At 38.4% G+C, this 21,166-nt stretch overlaps 1 long non-coding RNA gene across 2 annotated transcripts in view; it reads left to right on the top strand.

The window, feature by feature from the left end:
- LOC138923819 (uncharacterized) overlaps nucleotides 1–10,434 on the top strand; it is an 80,434-nt gene extending 70,000 nt beyond the window's left edge. For both annotated transcript variants that reach the window (XR_011437966.1, XR_011437965.1), the window contains exons 3-4: nucleotides 9,558–9,804; nucleotides 10,255–10,434. This is a non-coding gene — a long non-coding RNA (uncharacterized lncRNA). The remainder of the gene's footprint in view (nucleotides 1–9,557; nucleotides 9,805–10,254) is intronic.
- Nucleotides 10,435–21,166: the final 10,732 nt, after the last annotated feature.

Below are 21,166 nucleotides of genomic sequence, written 5' to 3'. Positions count from 1 at the left end.
AGCATTACTGCAATTAAAAAAATGTTTATTTAAAAAATAAATAAATGCTAAAAAAAGAAATAAAAAAATAAAAAGTACTGTAGAACTATTTGTGGTTACACAAAGTTGCATTTGTTATTTACACGTAGTTTTTTTGGATGTTTATTTTCTGTATAAATGATTAGATGTGTTTATAAAATGGATGTCCATACTTATCAAAAGTAAACTAGAATTCTGCTACTACACTGTTGGTTACAGGAGAAAGTAAGAATAATGCAGGTCAAAACTAAAATGAAATACTACAAGAATATGAATAATCTCTAAGATAGTCATAAGTCATTGTCCTTGATTCTAAGATTTCAGAAAAGCTCAGGGGTGTGTTAAGAAATGTTAGACCCTCAACAACACTAGCAGTAGGGAAAGGAAATAAACTAGGAGTATGCAGGACAGAGCCTGTGAAACTCCCAGCTGCGGGACCTGACCCTGCCTGAGCAGTGAGAGAGGTACAGCAAGACTGACCTTGGTTTCAACAGGAATCAGAATCAACTTGACAACACTAACAACAAAAAAGCTAAAACAACTAGGGATTTACATTTCTGACTAGGGAGGCTTTAATCATTATTTTAGTTTCCAGTAGGTAGAGTAGGTTTTTTTAAAGTCATAAAGCAGAGAATTGGAGAGAGTTAAGGGGTGAATATTTGGGAGTGGTTGAGTGCTTGAGGAGTAGACCAGGCTAAGAATAGAATTCATGCTACTCCCAGAAGGCCAATGGACATCATTCCAGGACATATTTTGACATATTTGGCCAGTTAGAATGGTTTGTGGTTTTTTTTGACATTGAGGGGAGGGAGGGATAATGGTGATGAGAAGAAAAACAGCAGTCTAAATTGCTAATTGCCGGTCAATCAATCGATTTCTTTAAAAAGTTAGTTTCATGAAGAAAGAGAGTACATGTTTGGTTAACTCCTATATCTCCAATACCTGGTCCAGTGCCTTGCACGGTGTTGGTACTCTACAAATGTTCATTGGATGAATAAATACAAAGGCTTTTTAAAAGAATTTGGATGTCTTAGAGAGGATGGCCTCATGCATCGGTCTGGATGTTGGAGCAGATGACCTTTAAGATCTTCCAACTCTGAGATGACATGATTTTATGCATAAACAACACTTGATATTTTAACTCCAGCCAAAATGTCTGGATATCAAGATAACTTAATTTCCTAGGACTCTAAGCTTTATTTGCTAGAGCCACGTAAGTATTGTTTGTTCTTCTTAAAAATTAACACAAACATGTTAGCTGACTTTAATAAGGCACCATGCTTTCAGGATCAAAGTGAATCAACAGATTCTGGCATTATGCAGTCCAGTGTTTTTTTCTTTATTATCTTTCAAAACCCTCTAAAAAATGAATTAGGTATTTCTAGTGATCTGAATCAGTTAGAAAATTAGTAAGGGCAAGTGGTTTTGGGACCCGTTTCATTCTTTTTAACATTTCTTCCATTTCTTTATCCACTCTTCTGTGTCAGGGAGGTACCCAATGCTCTCACATTTCTGCACTTACCTTGTAGGACCAGCACTTATGTGACAAATCTCTTCCATTAGCTCTTATCAGGGCAGGTCTAACTGATTACCATTGCTCATGCCGCCCTCCAGGGTGTGATCTCTGCCAGTCCCTCTGACTTTGCCCAAAGGCAGGGCCACACTGAGGCACCTTGTGTTTTCTGAATCTGTGTACCATACAGGTTCACACTTCTTCCTCTATATGTGTTGCAGTCCCTCTTTTACTCGTTGAGAGCCTTAATTCTATTCTGCCTAATACCAGTATGCCTGACAAATTCCATTTCATCCTGGAAGCACATCTTTCTCTCTAATGATCCCTTGTTTCCTTGCTCCCACTATACCGTATATTTCACTGTATGATAACACTTATCACAGTGTCCTGAAATTTAAAACATTTTTCTGTATGGGACTCCGACTGTATTGCCAGGATGTGAATAATTTAGGGGCAGGGAACACGACTTAGTTATGGAGCTCAGAATGCCACTCCAATGCAAATACCATGAGGGTAGAGACTGGGTCTGTTTTGTTTACTACGGTAACCCAAGAGCTTAGAACAATATCTGGCCCACTGCAGGTGTTAAATGAATGTATCTATACTCCGATATCTCTCATAATAGAGAGGTTTACTATTTGCTGAACAACTGAATGGTTCAGAAGTTGTAGGTTCAGTCCTGGATCTACTGCAGGCCATGCTTGATCTTAACAGTTAATCTGGCTGTGACGTTTGCACTGAAATTTGCAAGTGGAAATACTTTACCATCATCTTTAGATAACGTAATTATAAATAATTGAACCACGGATTCTTTAAGATTAGAAAAACCTTTATAAAGGCTATCTCTTTTTGAGGCATTGATAACATGCTAGGCACTGTTGTAAGCACTTTACATATATTAACTCGTTTTAATTAATTTATTGTTACTAACTCATAACATTGAGAGATAAACAACATTATCCCCATTTTACAGATGGTAAAACTGAGGCACAGCAAGTCTACACGACTCCATGAGGTCACACAGCTGGGGGGTACAGAGCTGAGAGTCGGCCCAGCCAGTGTGGTATCAAGGTCCCTTCTCTTAACCTCCGTATTAGCTGCTCTTTTGTGACATTGTTAGTCACTTTCTGTTAACCACTTCCACCCATGGGGATGCTTTCAGTTGTAAATTACAGAAAAATCCATTTCAAAATGACTTAAATTACCTAGAGGATTTTATTGGCTCATGTAACCAAAATGTCCTGAGAGAGGTCAGACTCTAGGATAGCCCTGGTTTGGTTCCCCGTGGTTCACACAGCTCTGCCTTTCTCAAGACGTCAGCCTCATCCTCCACTGCTTGGAGGCTCTGCTAGGGAGCTGGCTATTGTTGTTCTAGGTGCCACCATCCAAAGGAAGAAGCAATGTCTCCAGTTGTTCCCCAGAAGAGAAAGCTTCTATTACGGAGCCCCTGCAAATACCTCCTCTAGACTTACAGACAGAAATTAGGTCACATACCTTCCAGTACCAGTGGCCAATGAATAGGCTTATGCAGGTCATTTTATGCCTAAACTGCCTGCCTCACCGCTAGATCCGGTGACGGAGTCAGCTTTCACTGCAGCACACGAGGTCCTCATGGGACATGTGAACAAGCAAACTAGGATGGTTGTTATCAAGAGCAGAGGGAGAGACGGGTAGGCAGGGAGACCCACTGCTCGCTACATCCCTCATTTTGAGGATGCAGGGCCTCAGAGATATGGTGACATCACAGAGTTGGTTAGCAATCCATTTATCTTTGAGCTGTAAACTTCTAATCACTTTCTAACAACCTCTTCGAGGAACCTTTTAAAATCATAGCTTATTGGAACTCTTCGGAGGAAATAACATTTATCTCTAAATAATTTTTACAAAATATGAAATAAACTACTAAGAAATGGGAATATTTTAGTTAATTGTGAAAGAGATAACAGTCTGAAAATAGAACTGAGTTATTTAACTCTCACTGTGTTCTTAGTAGTACTTTATAAAAACAGTATACTGCAATATAGTACGATCTGCAGCATAATTTACTACTCTAGATTTGATTTTTAGTTCCACTGTGAGCCCAGATGCCACTGTGATCGAAAACCTCTCCGAAAAGTAAGAGGTTGGAATATATCACAGAACATCTGCTAATCAGCCCTATTGCAATCTCAGTTCTTCTCCATTTCACTAACATTGCGTATACCATGTTTAAAACTGATCTCAAGCTAACTCTAATAGACATGCGTTCGTCTGTTCATTTATGTAATGAGTTCTGTGTTTATTGAGGGCCAAGCACTTGGGGACAGAGTGATGGGTACTTGTCACTTGTTGCAGTTGAATTGTCTGTGGAGTCTCAGGATTTCTCTCCTGAGAGGCTTCCTCCTAATTTGGTCCTCCCTGCCTGACTGAGCCTTCTTAAATCCTGCCCGCAGAGCAACTTTTATAAAACCCCCATTCAATTATACCTTATTTCTGCTTAAATAACTTCAATGGCTTCCCGAGACCTCTAGGAAAATATTCAAAATCTTTAGAATGGCTTAAAAGTGTTTTCACAAGATAGCTTGGATGTGCCTTCCCAGCCACAGTTCATGCCACTTTCCGACACATACACCTCTAAACCTGCCCTACTGAATTCCTCACTGTGCTTTAAATATATTTTTTAAATGCTGTGTCTTTGTATATGCTGGCCCTTCTTTCTGGGAGATCCTTTCCCACTCATCTCCATCTACTCACGCTCCAAGAACCACCCCAGATATTACTACTTATTCTGTGGCTACTTTTGCAAACTCTCTAGGCAGAGTCACTCATCCTTTGTTATATTCCCATTAAACTTGCTGCGACTCTATTGTTACACTTAATACATCGCCTTGTAATTTTTTTACATATTTTTCTCATGAAATGAGATAGTGTTGATCTTTGTAATCATGAGTTATCATTCATCAAGGCACCAGCCTGACCAGTACATTGACCAGTGAGCATTTTATTTCATTGTTTCTAAAAAAATATTTGCTGAGTACCTTTTGTGGGCCAGGCACTGAGCTGGTATTTAGCTTCAAATATGGTACAGGGACTTCATTTTATTTTTAATAATCCAGGTGCTTTTTGGACAGTTTGATATTTATTTTGGCTTAGGTGATCTTCCATGATGCATCAAAGTAAGAACTGCCTTTTCCAGAAGTTGACTGTGTGCTGGTATTTTTCCCCCTGCATATAGAAAGATCCTGATAAGGCAAGTGTGATTTGCTATCCTTCCAACATGCTATTCATGATCATGGCAGTTCAATACGAAAATGTTGACGTTTCTCTCCTTTCCTCCCAGATAGTTCTTATGCCTCTCATATAGTTGAATATAACAAAATTTCAATTTTTCACATTTTTATCTGAAGATTATTGATGGCAAATTTCCAGGTTAAAAAAAAAAGGAAGTACCTTTGTTTTGAATTAAGGTTCTTACTTGGTCTTCAGATTATAACATTTGATTAGTAGCTTTAGCGAATTACTCCAAAGTTCTCTGATTGACATGTGAATCTGAAAAATGTATTTCATGAAAGAAAAATTGTGGTACATTTAAGTGACATTTAAAAAAGTCCATTGAAGAATAAGCCTTGGGATCCTAACTCCTAATTCTGAATCCATCAAGGCATGCTGCTTTGGCTCATGCATATTCTTGTTTTAAATACGCACAGAGCATGAAAAGCTGATGTCATTTCCCCATTATAAAAAGAATTTATTATGAGCATCACAGTGAAAAATTGTTAGGTGATATTTCAGAATTAGTTCAATCATTTTCCATTTACTATGGAATGTATTCATCTTCCTTCTACTTCATAATTTTAGAAGTGGAAATGGACTTTCTTTTCAAATTTTCAAGCGGTACTTTGTTGTAAATGATTTTCTTACAAAGAGGGTTTTGATTCTTTCTTCTTTACAATTACTGGTTCTTTGCCTAGAGGATGAAACATTCCATCGGAGCATAAAGAAATACTATCCTTACCAAATAATTATTGTATTAAATAAAATTAGGACAACACATACTGTGCTTTGGAAGAAATTGGAATTTAAAACAATCCAAAGCTAGGTTAATGTTGAATATACTATTCCTCTGATCACCAGCAGGCAGTCTAAGCAAGGCAGTCTGAATTTTGCTGCTAACTAGAGAGAGTTTAATCTCCCTATTCCTCTGTAAGTAGATTTGAACAGTGCCTGTTGAGTTTTGTGTTTGTTAGTCCTGAATGGTAGAGAACTAGAGTGTGACCTTTTGGGTCTCTCTCTCTTCCTCTCTCTCTGCCACGCCCTGAGGAATGTAGTCTTGCAGTACAAAGTGGAGCATTAAGACAATGAAAAGCAGAGTGTGACAGACATGACTGTTTTAATTTGCCACTGCCGATTGTCACTAGCAGGTCTTAGACTGTGCCTGTGTCTCTAAGAACTGGACTAAAGATCTCATCACAAAAAAAGAAAGAGTTAACAGCATGAGGTGACAGATGTGTTAGTGATCTTGATCTTGGTAATTATTTCATAATGTATATCAAATCATCCCATTGTACACTTTAAATATGTACAATTATGTTAGTCAATTAGTCCTCAGTAAATCTGGAAAAAATAAAAAATGATTCCAACCCTTTCAGACTCAGGCTAAAGGTACATTTAGGATGACCCCACTCAGTCTCACTGAAGAAATGTATGGCAAGACGGCTTAGGAAGTATTAATTTGTGGTGGACAAACAGTTCAGATACTGACGAGTGTGAACTTTCTTGTTTTCCCTGTCGAACTGCCACCTTCTTCTGTTGGGCAATGAGGCAGGGGTACACGTGTGTGCTCAGGGAAGGAAGATCCCACAGGAGAAAACGAAGAACTTCTACATTCTACATTCCAAGCTATATTTTAAGCTTTTACAGTCGAAAGACATCTCAGTTTAAGACCCAAAAGATTTGGTGTAGATCCACTAGCAGGGAGAATAGATGTCTTTTTGCCCTTCGTACTAGATACAGGAACGTCACAAGAGGTGGTGAGTTTAGAAAATAAGTAAGTTAGAAGTATTGTAGGGACCACATGTCCTGCCGCTCCCCACATTAGGAGTATGGTGGGTGTGGAGGTGTGGCATGGGGAGCACATGATATAGTTGACTTTAAGCAGGAATATGATAATTAATGGCCGCGTGTCACATTGCTCATCCAAAATTTTGGAAGGCAGCAGCCTCATAGATTTAGCATACCATACTAGAGGCAGTGAAATGCTGTATCCACATTTAAGAGAAGGGACAAGCTGGCCAAGAGGTCTTGGGACTGCAGTAAGCTGAGGTGTGAGGGGACCATACCAGCAATGGGTAAGAAGGATTGGCAGTGATAAAGTGCCCGGTGACCCACCCATTGGGAATTGCCCTCTGAGTGTACAATATGCTTCCCACCTGCTGTGCAGTTCCACATGAGTCAAGTTACATCGTTAGAAAGAATCTCAGCATAGGATGGAGAAAAAGGGAGACTGAGCGAAAGACCCCATGTTCCCAGCACCACTGTAGCGTGGCAGTTGTCTAACGACCACCCACCCTCTTGACTAAGGAATATGGGTTAAGGATAAAACAGGAGCACATATACCTGAAATGTGAATCAATAAAAAAAATTGGGAATGGTTAAAAGGAATCCCTGGATTGGACTGAGGAAAATGGAAGTTGACAAAATTGGGATTTTTTCAATATCATGAAGATGTGGGAGCTCATGATAAATAGTACATTCGTTAGAGGACATAAAGTGATGCTTTTACAACACTGAGAATCTTGTGGACCATCGTGTCTTAAAAATGCACACACACGTAATGATAATCAACAGAGAGCAAGAGGGCACACTGTGTGTATGTGCGTGTGTTTGTGTGTGTGTGTATGTATATGTATATATATACCCAGAATAACTAACTCTGGAAAGCAAGGATTTTGTGAAATTTATGTCAGGAATGCTATCAGGATCAGATTAAATCTGGACATTTTTAAGGTGCATATTTATAGAACTGTTTTTGGCACAGCTGAGCCAGTTTGTCTCTTTTACTTTCCCATGTTTCCATTGAAATATGAGAATTTTTTTTTTTCTTTGAGGAAGATTAGCCCTGAGCTAACATCTGCAGCTAATCCTCTTTTTTTTTTTTTGCTGAGGAAGACTGGCCCTAAGCTAATATCCATGCCCATCTTCCTCTACTTTATACGTGAGATGCCTGCCAAAGCATGGCTTGACAAGTGGTGCGTTGGTACACACCCAGGATCTGAACCGGCGAACCCCGGGCCATTGAAGCAGAACGTGTGAACCTAACCACTGTACCACTGGGCTGGCCCAAGAATTTTTTTTAACAATGTTTTTCCCTGTAATGAAGGATAGTGAGCCTATGTGTTGGCCCTGATGAGAGAGAGAGACAGACAGACAGACAGAGACAGAGGGAGACAGAGAAGTCCTAGGAGTAGCAGGAAGCCCCTAAACCCCGAAGACACACTGCTGGCACTCTGCACTTTGTATAGGCCACTTCTGCTCCATGACAACCAATTGCAAAGTCCTATACTAAATGCCTGCAACTTCAGAGAAGCAAAAAAGGGATTCTCAAACACACCAGGGATCACGGAGTAATTTAGAAAAATCAAATTTAGGAAATAAAACTAATGGAGAAACAAGAAAGCTTAAAAAATGTTATTAATATCCTTAGAGACATTCAAGAGATGGCATACCAATAAAACAAGAATAGGAAGTTCCAAGAAATAAACAAAAGATTTCAAAAAATAAAACGTATGAGAATTGAAATATGTATCAGTCAATAGCTAACAAAGTATAGCAATATTAATATCAGGTAACATATAATCTGAGGAATATATTAATTTAATATCACTTTTCATTTTATTCTTGTTCTAAATTAATTCTTCACATACTATTTTACCCCATGGGACAAAATCTATCTTGTTCACTATTTTATCCTAGATAATTGCCTTATGCTTAATAAGGTAACTATTAAGGTAACTAATAACTTAATAAGGTAAGTATTTCTTTAATTGAATTGAATTTAACCTAAATCACACGTTCTCTTTTTTCAGCAAGCTAGACTGAGGGGGCATATAATTTAGGTTTCTCTGTGTGTGTCATAAGAAGATAAATGTTAGTGAAAATTTCAAACTCTTTTGTAGCAATTTCAAGTATGTAGTGATGCCATTCTTTCAGTTTTATGCCCCATCCATATTTATTCACTTTATAATAAAGTGCCAGCTATCTCCTGGAGTGCTATTTTAAATTTATCTTTATGATTATGCTCCTGAGGTCACACCCTCACAGCTACACTGAGTCCATTAAGGCTGTGGCCACATTGGCTTTAAGCCCAGATAGAAAAAATATGCTTTGACTTCCAGGGAGCGGAATTTCTGAGTCACACATCCTTGCCCTGCTTCATATGCAGATGCATCCTCAGAAGATGAGAGCCCTTCTGAAGAGGCATTTCCCTGTTTTGGTCAAGCATCTCCAAAACAATTAACTAACTACATAATTTGTTCAAAATGTATTTTTTGCCTTCATGCAGTGTTATAAGAGGTTCATTTCAAGAGCCCTTGATGTATGTATCATATAATTTTCTAATGAAATTCAAAAGTCTTTAAGAAACTATCATCCAGTCCTCAACTTCCTATTCCCTGAGGAACCAGATGCTACCAAGAAGATTGTGGGAGAATTCAGCAGAAGCTTGCCATATGATGACTTAATGGTGACAATGTGCTTACTTCTCTTGAAAGTAAAATCTAGTCAGTGAACTTATATCCTGTACACAAAGGGGTAACGACTAACAAACCCACCCATCCACTGAAGGCTGGCAAACTTTGTAATCTAGGCAGACTTTTAAATTGAGAACACCCACATACTATGTCAAAAGGCATCTAATAGCAGATTCGCAGGTCCCCGCTCTACTGGAATTATATTTACGATCCAATATATCCTAGTACCCCAAAACTGTACGGCAAGTTCTCTTTTCCCAAATCTCTCAGACTTTGACATTTCTGTTCATTCAATCTAGATTTGCTGTTGTCTGCTACACGCCAAGCATGGCTCTATTCACCACGGATGCAATAATGAATTAGAAACACCTCTGTGCCGAAAAGCTCATATTCTACAGGGAGGAGGGGAATCATAAACAGATAACTAGAAACAACCTGCAGGTGCAGTCATAGAAGTATGCCTGTGGAAATATGCATCTACCAAGGAAGAGAACTTCACCTGACTTGGGGATTTGAGGAAGACTTCCTGTTGGAATAATGATGGAGGTGAGTTAATTAGGTGAATAGCGGGCAAGAGGCCATTCTAAAGAGAGGAGACGGCATGTATAAGTGCATAGAGGCAAGAAAGCATGGTATGTGAGGGATTTACAAGCAGTTTGGTGGAATGAGGGAAGGCAGGAAGTGATGAATGATAAACCTGGAAAGACGGAGGGCCATATGTGCGCTGATTACTCTGTCCTTATCTTGTGAGTTAGGTGGACTAACATGGACATATTTTTATTTTAAATTGTTCCCTAGATATGTATATAGAGGATGGATTTGAAGTCCCATTCTGGGGCCCGGGAAACCATTAAAAAGACTCTTACAAGGGTCTATGAGATGTTAAGCTGAGGATGGAGAAGTAGGGTGGATTGGTGATATCTTTAAGATGTTAAAACAGAAGGACTTGGGGCTGGCCCCGTGGCTGAGTGGTTAAGTTCGTGCGCTCTGCTGCAGGAGGCCCAGTGTTTCGTTGGTTCGAATCCTGGGCATGGACATGGCACTGCTCATCAAACCACGCTGAGGCAGCGTCCCACATGCCACAACTAGAAGGACCCACAACGAAGAATATACAACTATGTACCAGGGGGCTTTGGGGTGAAAAAGGAAAAAATAAAATCTTTAAAAAAAAAAAAACAGCAGGACTTGGCGTTTATATGTGGGGTGCAATGCAGAATGCAGACTCAAGAACGATTCTGAGATTTTCAGTGTGGGTGGCTGCATGGATTGTAGATTAGATACTTGATTATGGGGCTCTGAAAATAAGTCTGAAATGGAATACTAGTTTAAGTTTCATAAGCATGTAAGTTTTAGTAGAATTCATCACCAAGAAAGAAATTAGAGACCTCCATCTTGTGTTCCAATATATTTTCTAGAACTTAGATCCATTGGATCTTGATGATCCTGATTTGAGAAAAACAAGGCTATTCTTCTACCCAACTCTTATACACTGCAGGTGGATACATACAACGGTGCAACTACTTTGGCGAACAATTTGGCAGTTTTTTAAACAGTTAAGTAAACTTAACATGTGATGCAGTCTTTCTACTCTTAGGAATACCCAAGGGAAATGAAAGCATGTATCCGTTCAAAAGCTTGTACACTTACGCTAACAGTAGCTTTACATGTAAAAGTCAAAACTGAAAGTAACCCAAATGTTCATCAAGTAGTGATGGATAAACAAACTGTGGTATATCTAGGCAATGGAATACTACACAATCAATAAAAATGAGCTATTGATGCATACTACAATATGGATGAATCTCAAATAATTATGCTGACTGAAAGAAGCCAGACAAAAAATGAGGACATACTATATGATGTCTTTCATATAAAATTCAGTGAAATGAAAACCGATGTGTATTAGCAGGAAGCAGATGAGTGGTTGCCTGGGGAGGGATGGGGCAGGAGGAAGAAATAACAAAAGGACACAGGGAAACTTTTGGAGGTATAGACATACTTATTATTTTGATTGGGTAATGGTGTCACAGATGTATACATATGCCAAAGCTTTCCAGATTGTACACTTTAAAAATGTGTAGTTTATTGTGTCAATTATACTTCAATAAAATTGTAAAAAGAAATAAGAAAAACACCCCTACCTGGTTCCCTACCAATGGGTACCTCAAAAATACCATATTGAATTCCATGAATGATAGTATGTGAATTATTTTCTGAACATGGTAATTTGTAATTTCTTGAGGTAGAAAGACAATATATTTTGACAAGAATATAGTGTTTGATAACAATTCTTTTGAAAAAAGTGGAAGATTCTCTTAGGTGTTATAACGAATTGAAGAAAAGTGCATGGATGCTGGCACATTGGTCATTTGTAAATAAAATTCTAAGTACAGGTCTTTTCCACATGGGCTGTGGGAGGAGGGTGAGAGGATGAGAGAATCTGTCCTCTGCACTTAATTTCTCTTTCTTTTCATTTTTCAGAAGGCAGTTTGGATAGATTTGATATTTTCTGAAAAGACCACAGGTATATTGACCTGACTAGGGGTGTGGGTTTTAGAGTTAGCCTCTTTGAGCTCGTATCCCAGCTCTATGATTCACCTTTGGCAAGTGAATTAATCTCTCCGAGCTTCAGTTTCCTCATCTTAAAAATGAAGAAAATGGTAGCACATATCTCACAGAGTTGTTTTAGGGACCAAGTAAGATAATGCATAAAAAACACTTAGCATAGTGCCAGGCATAATACACAAAATGTCAGCTGTTATCCCAAATCCTTGAAAAGTTCCCACCAACTGTGGGGAAACTTAGAACTGAGCCACCTGACATGTTAGGGGGAAAAGAAGGAAGTTAGAGATCACTATAAAATTATACTTTGGCACATTTCCTTTATTTAGAGAGATAATACCACACTACTGGTGTAAAACCAGAGAAATAAACATGGAGCGAAGTTGTCATGTGAGAAATAATAGACTAGCTGACACCTGTGCAAATAAATAAGCAATCTAAGAAAAAGACATTGGCAGCACCATTATCTCTGCTGCTAAGGGACTACTTTAAACTAAAGAGATCTTTTTTTTTGGGCGAGGGGTGGAAGGTTGTATTTTGAGACTAGGTGGAGAAAGAAGAGGATTCAGAAGCTGGTTAACTCTCATCTTTTCTTTGGTTCCACACTCAATCACTCACTCAACGGGAGCCCAAGAAAATCTAATAGAAAACGGAGCAGCCAGATTTGCAGACAACTCCTTTTGCATTTATGTTGTTTCTCTCCATAGCCTGTGCTCAGCTACCTTCCGTTGCTTCGTCTACTACCCACACACTCCTGTTAAAATAAACTTGCTATAGTAATACAAATGTTTTCTTCATGAAATAGTTTCTCGTGAAAATTTTAAAAGGTGAGGCTGAATTCCTTGCATTTCTTTGTCTACACCCTGATTTCTTTGGCGTAGCCTCAGTTCTTAGGTTTTGAACATTAAAACATATGTTAATAATCATTGATTAGACTAATCTGGCAAATAGGCTAAAAGATGGCTAACTTCTTTGCAATGGGATGATAATGAACAAATATAGGAAATGCCTAGCATCTTTGCTTCCAATATGCAGTAAAATATTTTTTGACGGTTATTCTAATCTTTCCCAGTGATAGGATATTATTATTAGATTGTTCAATTCTTCCTCCTCCCTATTTCATATTTAAATTTTTAAATGATTTAATTGATTTTGGTTTGAGATTTTATATTGGAAAATTTCACAAGACCTCTCTGGATCCCTCCGTCTTTGGAGAACTATTTCGGTAACAGTGTGTGTTCCCTCGTGATGGGACTTTCCTTGTCTGCGTATATCACATGTTAAATGTGGACAGTTCAGGTTGGTCTTCTCTCGTTTAAACACAGGGATTATTTCCTTTCCATGAGTACTTATAATGTGCTAGGCACCAAGTGAAATATATTGTCTTTTGAATTTTTTTCTTTGCCAATGTCTTTTCTATGAGTTTGTCAGCAGCATCTGATTTGGAGGAAGTTTTTTTTTAATGGATATTTGCTGTCTGGGATGATTGTCTTCTTAGTGGCTCTCTGCCCAAATCCCTGAGAATGACAAGTCAGGCAATCCTTTTGCATTAGGCTGGGGAAGTGTTTTGGGGAGTGAAAGGGTAACAGATTGGGCAGTAGAATGCATTTGGGACTGTGTAAAACATACTTTTCTCTGACCTCACATGGCTTGTGGCTTAAGGCATATTGACAATCTTTACTGAAGGCACACTAGAAAGGAAAACAATAACCAAAATGCGTACTAAATGCATTTGTAGTTGCATATACAATGTAATTGTTCAATTAATTTGCATGTGAGCTAATTATACATGTAACTATATGGTAAGACGTGGCTTTCTTCTCCACTGTAATGCCTCGTCATTTGGTGAGACAGAATATAAACTTATTAGCAAAATAAAATAACAGTTCCAAGTTGTGCTACAAGGCAGTAATATTTACAAGAAGAAGATCTGTTTCTTGTCCATGTGTCACCCTGAAGATCATGTGGTCAGAAAGCCCCTTCCAGGAATATGCAGGATCTGCTGAATATGATTCTACTCCTCTAAGACAGAGCCAGGACCCTAGAAGGAGAGCAGAGAGGAGTAATTCAGGCAGTGACGCTACTAGGAGGGTGACTGTTACACACGGAGATACATATTTAATATGGTTCACGTGTTCTTTTGTATGTGTATTATGCTAACAAAATCTCATTCTCTTTAATTTGCTTTATTGAAGACCAGGAGTGGCATTGGGGTTGGGGAGCTGGAGGAGAAAACCAAATCCTTCCACATAATTAATGTACATAAAATATGTTTATCCAAGATGGTGAGGGAATTGCTCTGAAATTTAAAAAATGTATTAGTTAATGCCACTATTTTAACTTTGCAATTTATTTACGTGCTGTACTTAAATGGGAAATAGATTTTATATAACGTGATACGTAGTTCAAATAAATGCATACCGTCTGAACTGGTATGCGCTGAATGCATCCCATTCTTTCATGGTCAACTATTTTAGGAGTGGTTTGTTGATTTAATGTTTAAGAAGATAGGATGAATTTCTTTTCCAATATGAGATATTGGATTTGTTTGCTCTGAACACAAACATGATATCTTATTTAAAATTGGCAGACTGAATATTTAAAAACACTTTAACAGAAGGATTTCATGTTTTCCAAGGCTTCATCACATGAAAGAAAAGCCATCTCTTTATCGTAAACATTGACAATGATTAAGTTGTTTGGCATATGGTAGGTAGTTCCTAAATTTGATGACTGAATGGATGAATGAATAGGAATGCAGAAACGCTAAGTAGCAGACTAAGTTGAAAAAGGATTTTCTTTCAGAGCAAGCATGCTTCTAAACGGACGGTTAGCTGTACTCTGAAAATGTTTGTCAGCTGAAGTTGCTGTGAAAATGTTTTCCTGTCCTCCACTCCACCTCACCACTTTTTAGTTAAAATTACCTGAAAGTCAATTGATCAACATGTTTTAAACTAATTAATGTTTTACTCATGAACTACATTAACTGATTACATTAATTAGTTATAATTATATAATTAATTAGTTAACTAATTATAATAATTAACTAATTACATTAACTAACTAACTACAACTAACCTCTCCCAGGCAACACTTATCTAATTTCCCAATTCCATGGGAGGTCTGCCTTTGGAAGTGATCCCTTCTTTCTTTTTTTTTTTTTTTTTAAAGATTTTTATTTTTTCCTTTTTCTCCCCAAAGCCCCCCGGTACATAGTTGTATATTCTTCGTTGAGGGTCCTTCTAGTTGTGGCATGTGGGACGCTGCCTCAGCGTGGTTTGATGAGCAGTGCCATGTCCGCACCCAGGATTCGAACCAACGAAACACTGGGCCACCTGCAGCGGAGCGCGCGAACTTAACCACTCGGCCACGGGGCCAGCCCCAGTGATCCCTTCTTTCTTGGGAAAAGCCTGCTGCCTTTTCCCTGACACCCCTGTCCCAGTCTGGCTCAGTGAATGTGGAGAATACAGGAGCCAGTGTCCCATCATCCCAAGTTTAGCACATCCACATTCCTGGTCTCTTTTCGTTCTTTGCCCACCACTGAGTAGTCAGTTCCTGCTACGGCCCTGCCAAGCAGCCACTTCTGCTGTCTGGTCCTTCCACCATGTGACTCACCAGACCCAGGGATGATATTTGTAGTTCCTTATCGTAGGGGTGAGCCCTTGAGATGTAGGTGATTGTGCAAGAGCCCAGAATTGGGTATCAGGAACCTGGTTTACCGTCCTGGCTTTGCCACTCACAAACCATAAACCCATGGGTGGGTTATTCAGCTCCTGTGGCTTCCATATCCTCGTGTATAAAATAATGCTAGGTAAATACTAAGCTCTCTTCTGCATCTAATATTCTCTGTTAACATAAAATAGACATTTCAAGGAAGAGAAGAATAATTGGAATTTTTTTTGATGCATGGGTTGCGGAACATTTGTGTTCATTTTGCATAAATATTATGAAAACTGTTCTGTGAAAAATAAGCTAGTGTTAAATAGTACTGCAGCCTTGCTTTTAAAAAACCTTTTTTAAAGACAAACTTGTGCTTTTCAATGTTGCCTAGTATATTCTATGATTTTCAATAAAGGGGTTTAAGAACTTTATATAATTAACAAATCATTTCAAATTAATGAAAACCTGCCTCAATATAAATTAGGAGAAATGAATGTCCTGATTTATTTTGTTCCAGACTAAAGACTAAAGTCTGAAGAATACATAAATAAGCAAGCAAAATAGAACCCATTGGAAAATCACATCTGTCCACTATCATCACACAAAAAGGCACATTGTGTGGTCTTGAGAAAGATTACACGGCATCCAAGGGAGGAAGCTCTTTCTTCAAGAGAGAGATGAATAACTAGCAAAGCAAAGAGTTCTGTGAGAAAAATCAAAGACTGGGTGGGTAGAGCCGGAATGAGAGGAAGAACTGAGGCAAGAGGAAAAATCAAGGACAAATAGAGTTTTTGACTGGACATTCAGGCTTATAGGCGCCATCTGTGGAAGGAAAAAAAACATTGAGCCTGGGATGTGCCTAGGATAGGCATATTGTGTATGTTGAACAAAATATAATGAAAGCATGAACATGATGATTTAAGAGGGAACATACTTTTTTTTTTCATTCAGTTTCCCTGGCTGCAATTTAGCATTTGAGTTTGAGTATAGAGTATAGAACCTGAGTATAGAGGATATAACCTCTATAATAGCTGGATCATACCAAGCGGGGTGGCTAGGGCATCTAAAAATAAAACTGCAGGCTCCAAAAATATATAACATGCCCAAATTCTATGAAGCAAGGAAGAACTCCCTAACTTATAGGTGGACAGTGATATTAGAATTTGGGTGTTACTCAACAGGCATTATGTGCTTCCTGAGTATTTCCAAGAAAAATAAAAATAAATGGACAAGTTTGAACCTCTGATCCCTTCTGTGGCAGATGCTGTTGGTTGGCTTGCCCAACACTTAATATCAACTTTTTCTCCTTTCCAACCCCAATTATAGAGACTGAGAAAGTGAAATACTGGCTTTCCCAGCCTCCCTTAGAACTGAAAGTGGCCATGTGGCTAATAAGAGATAAGCAGACGTCTGCTGGGTTATATGCTTGTTCCCCTGTTCTTTCTGCTTGAATGAGGACATGTTCCCACAGCTGTGGCAATTATCTTGTGACCATGAGGGAAAGGGTGAATGAACCAGACAACAGTCATCACATCATGGAACCACTGAACCCATGCCACCAGCTGTTTACCTTTAAACTTATCTAATAAAAATAGTTTCCTGTTTGTTTAAACCCCTGTTAATCAGTTTTACTCTTTCTTGTAGAGGAATGCATCTAACACACCTTCTGGAAAGCAAATTCTATGCTGTGCTTCCACATTATGCACTCTGATTCCACAGTGAGATGAGACTTATTTTGCTTCAAGTCTCATCCTCTTTCTACGAACAAATAGAGTCCCTTCCCAGAGCATCTTGGCAGACAGACACAGTTGCTTGCTGATGTCACTGTGGTATCCTGTGTGATGAAAGGAGTAGGGGTAAAGGCTAGTCTCAGAAACATAGGCTCTCTGCTCTGAGCAGAAGCTGACTAGGGCCCTAGAACTTAGCATGTTCCTTCCTCTGCATTTCCCTTCCTCCCTCATCCATAGGACAATCAGAAAGACAAATAGCTCAGGGTCTCTCTGTGTCTATGGACCCGTGCTCTGTGTGTGTGTGTGTGCGCGCGTGTGTAGTTGTCTCTATGCTTCCTCTACTCCCACTAAGTAAAGCAGAGAAGGTGGGAATGGAGTTCATTACCACACCTACAAGGAGCAAAACTCATCTTGAGATCAACAGTGGAGAGGGGACTCCAAGCTTGCTGGGAAAAGTAAAGGGAAAGGCTTGGTGTGGCTTATAAAAAGCTACACAGTGGCTTAAATGTAGTAGATGACTCATTAAAAAAAATTGAGAAAATTTATACAGAATAATCATCTTGGGTGGGAAAATAGGGGGTCTTCACAAAAGAGAGAGAAGAAAGTGTGGAAGGGTTATTCTGGCCTCATTTTCTCTTCTCGTTGCTCAGATGATATTAGCAATGAAAGCAACTGGTCATGCCGATGAAATGTGTACAAGTGAAACCTGAACCACATTGGATACGTAGCTGCTCATGGAGACATCCCATAAAAAGTCTAATTGGTGGAATCCGCAAATTGACAAGAGACCTTGCAAATATTAGTGGAAAATATCTGGACTACTAATTCAGCCTGCAAAAGGGAGAATATATTTGAATGAAAATAGCACTCACTGGAGACATCCATCCTCCATAATATCCACACATAGTCTCAACAAGGGTAAGAAAACCTTTGCCCCAGCCTTCTGGGACGTTGCTTAAGAATTATGAAATCTGTGACAGAGACCACTGTCACCATAGATAAGCAGAGCTATTTAGGTATCAAACCATTAGTAATTAGTAAGATTAACATTAAACTGTAACATGACATATTATTTGTATTGAAATAAGACGGTATCTAATGATTTTAATATAGAACATCTGGCTTACTTCATTTAACTCTTTAACACATTTAAGGTGAACTTGCTTAATCATGAAGGAACTGTCACTTCACTTGTGAAGAATGAAGAGTCCCTGTGATCTGAATTGGAGATCAGATTTCCACCGTTAATTATGAAAATTTGAAACTATCTAACCCATACATTCTAGAGAATTGGGACAGTTACAGATATGAATTTGGACTTTCTGCCATAGACATTGTAGCTTCAGTGCTATTTTTGGAATTATTCACAAATCATTTATTAATCATCAATATACTTTTCTGAGAAAATTAAGTGGATTAATATATTCACTGGTTATTGAGTTAGAGTTGAGCACTTCTCATTTCCACTTTGGCGTCCTGTCATCTTTATTATTTCTTCCTGGCTATCATTGACTATTAATGAAGGAGGAGTTTATAAAGAAAATAAACCAAAATCTAAAGAAATCTGCTATTGGGGGCAGCACACATTTTCTTGGAGTGCAAAGTTGAGAAGTGGGAATACAAAGCTTGGTTAGCATTCTGAACAGTGCTCTTTAATATGACCCAGTTGATGGATTTTCCATCGACTCCCTAGAGACTGAAAAAGTTTGACTCTCAGGAAACTTTCCTTGTGTTTATTCTTCAATTTTCCTTTCCATATTTTCCAATCTTCATTCCTTGTTAATATCCCTCTATGGGCCACCTTAAGGGATTCCTCATTTTCATGGCATTTATGCTTTTTGTCTATTTCCTAATTAGTTGCTATCCTGCCAAATTATACATTTTCTTGATCTTCACTCGCATCTTAATTCCTCCAACAACATTTAGATGCTCATCAAGCATTTCTTGAAATATGCCTCTGTTTTTAAAATACCAGATATAAATGTAGCAGTGTCACCAGCATCATCTAGAGAGTTCTAATTTTATGGAAATTGTACTACAATGATAAAATTTAGTGTTCCATATGACTTTTCATTATTATATTTAAGCATGGATCTGTATTTAAGCTTGTCAACATTTTTCTTAGATAATTTCCTTCAGTGGAATTCCCCCCTGGACCAAGTACTTTGTCTTTACATTCTTTAAAATAACTCATTTTCCCTGATGAAGGTCTGAATTGTTTGTTTAACATTGTGTAGTGTGTGGTGTCTGTATCTCAAACAGCAAAGTCAATACACCCTGCACCCTCAGCATTTTTGACATATTTCATCCTGTTGTAGGCACAGTATTTCCGGGATTTCCCCCTGACGTATGCAGGGATAATCCGGGGGCAGTTCTTTGGGGAATACTTGCTACTCTTCTTTACAGATGACTGCAAGAGTCTCATATACCAGAAAAACCTCTGTTGGAGGAAGATTTTGACTGTTTGCTCAGTGACTAGTTTCTGATAGGAGAACCCAACACTTGATATATTAGATAATTTATCAGAGAAAATACGGAGTTCCTGAAATAACCAGAGGGGAATCCTTTTGGTCATCAGTTGTATTGAGAAATATTGTGACTAAATTTTAAAAGGAGTTTGGCCATAATAGTGTCACAGGCAAGAGGTTTGAATAAAATATATAGCTATGCATGGTCTCTTTTTGTTCTAGTCAGAATAATCTTAGTCTTACCCTTCAGTGTTTTAGGTTGATAGCCATGAGATTTGAGGAGGAAAAAAATAGGACAAAACAGAACTTACTGGCTTCAGAAAACAGAAAGTTGGTTTTCTTTGCAGACATTTATCACTCTTCTTCTTCTTAGGCCACAAATGTGGCGAATGGTCCTTCCAGCCAGGACGAGGAAGGGATGATTGTGCCTCTCCCCAAGGGGTGCCTTCTAGACCTTTGGCTGGCACCGTGGCTGCTACCCACTGAGAGAGGTTTTGGAGGCCCCCTTAAAGATGTCACCAGTGACCTTTTGACATTAGGCATCTTTCATGATCCCTCATTAAGACACTAATTCATTTGGTTTATAATTGGTGAAAACAGAGCATTTATTTTTAAACCAGATAACACCTAAGTTACATGACTCTAGAATTTATAGGAAAAAAATAAAGTAATAGAGATATTTTAAAAGACTACAGCATGGTACTGCTAGACTATTTTACTGTATCTGGGAATTCCACATAATTAAGCTTTACTCTAAAAAAAATGATCAAAGCCCCAGGAAAAGCTTCCTTTGGCTTCTATATATTTTACAAATCTAGGGAGTCTCTGTGTAGAGTATCACTTATTTATTGAGTGTTACCCTAAATGACTAGTGTCATCTCCCAATGGTCATTAATATTCTTCTCCAAAGGTTCCATCTGTCAGAAATTGTGAAATGCGATCCAGTATAAATAGGATGAGGTATTTTCATTGGTTCTTGTGGTCTACCATGGCTTGCTGCTGCTCCCAAGGGGAGACAGAGGTTCTGTTCACACAGTTGGAAAGTTTCTAGCCTCCAAGTGCCAAACCAGGAGCAGAGATGCAGCAGTTTTCAACAGAAAATAAAACAAACAGCTGATACATCGATTTCCTTTTCTCTTCTAGTGCTATTATGACACCTAACCATTTAAATTTCACTCTTTCACCCTTGTTTGAACCAAAACCTGTGTTCATTTTGAGCCAATAAATACTGCAAGGAGGAAACACCTGTATTGTTCAGTAACTAATGCTACTGTGATAATCCAGCAAAGTGAAAATCTAATTAAACATCATAGGAGCAAGTTTTCAGTGGATGATATTTTATAAAGGCAGAATAAAATTTGGTATTGCAACTGTTAATTTCACATATATGAAATTAGATTCATGTCTAGTTTGTATTTGTATTGTCTCATAACTTTTAAACTGTATAATATTCATGATGTTTGATCCTTAAAACAAGTTGAAGGATGA

The sequence above is a fragment of the Equus caballus genome, chromosome 4 (genome assembly GCF_041296265.1).
Source record: "Equus caballus isolate H_3958 breed thoroughbred chromosome 4, TB-T2T, whole genome shotgun sequence".
Taxonomy (NCBI): domain Eukaryota; kingdom Metazoa; phylum Chordata; class Mammalia; order Perissodactyla; family Equidae; genus Equus; species Equus caballus.
Note: the sequence above shows the minus strand (reverse complement) of the source record. Positions and strands in the feature narration are given on the sequence as shown.